Source organism: Monopterus albus, unplaced genomic scaffold (assembly GCF_001952655.1).
Source record: "Monopterus albus unplaced genomic scaffold, M_albus_1.0 scaffold391.1, whole genome shotgun sequence".
In the NCBI taxonomy this organism is placed as follows: Eukaryota; Metazoa; Chordata; class Actinopteri; order Synbranchiformes; family Synbranchidae; genus Monopterus; species Monopterus albus.
In genome coordinates this window covers 176143-177272 of record NW_018128271.1, presented here as the reverse complement: position 1 = coordinate 177272, position 1130 = coordinate 176143, and positions in this window count along the sequence as shown.

The following is a 1130-nucleotide window of genomic DNA, read 5'->3' as shown; positions in this document are numbered from 1 at the left end:
GTTAAAATGGCTACATGTTTAGTTTTGACATAAACAAGACACCCCTCTATTTTTTGTTAATAGTGAATTTACACTCAGGCTATATACTTTGGTTTAATACCATTTTAAGACCGTAGAGGACGCTACTGCTCCGTGGATCCATGGGGAGGAACTTTTGTTTCTGGCCTAGCGTGGTACGTTAGTATTACAGGTACACCGGCTTTGTTAAGACGTACATGTGTGTTCCTCTGCATTATCTCACAGGTACTGTAAAACTTTATATATATTCACAGTCCAGTTTGCTTAAACACTAATGCGAACTTGTACGAGGTATTTGTGATGATTTGTGTGCAATTTCGAGACGTGTTAGAAGTGCGAAGAGTTGAGAATGTTGTAGTTTTCTGCCGACATCGTATGTTAGCTTTAGCATCGTAGCTTTATACTATGTAAATGAGAGGCAATGTGAATGCTTTGTTACACAGACACACATGGTCTGAGTGTTTATAAAAGTGTTGGTTAGTTAGTTTGGTTACTTATAAAAACCGTAATGTCATGTTATGTGTGTTTTGTAGAGAAGTATGGTTGTAGCGATTTCCTGTCGCCATTACATGGGTAATGAAAAACATTGTTCCCATTTTCGGAGTATAATTTATTTTAATGATTTTTATTTTTGATATTTGTATAATTGAAGAACTATGTTGTGTTAATGAGAGAATTGAAATATTTGAAATTAGCATTAAAGGTACACTGGCTTTGTCAAGACGTTCATGTCTATTCCTCTTCATTATTTCACAGATCCTCAGTGTCTCATGATCTGTGTATCTGTGTTTGGGATGTGTTTTTAATTTGCCAAACAGAGTGGTTGTGATGGTACTAAGCTTTGTGTGTGCGTGCGTGGGTTCGTCATAGGCGGGAATTGGATTGTGGAATGTTGACTGAAGGTTTAGCCTTTTTAATTGGTAACCGCTTCAGTGTGAAGTATTACACTTAAGAGGACAATGTTAGATGGGCAAAACCTTGATGTGAAGGTGTGTACAAGATGTGTGTATGGCAGAGCAGTTTGTGTATGCGTACCTAATTAATATTTTGTCATAATGCCACTTTTTTCTTTTGTAGGTCTCTTTGTGAGAAATATTATGTAAGCATTGGAG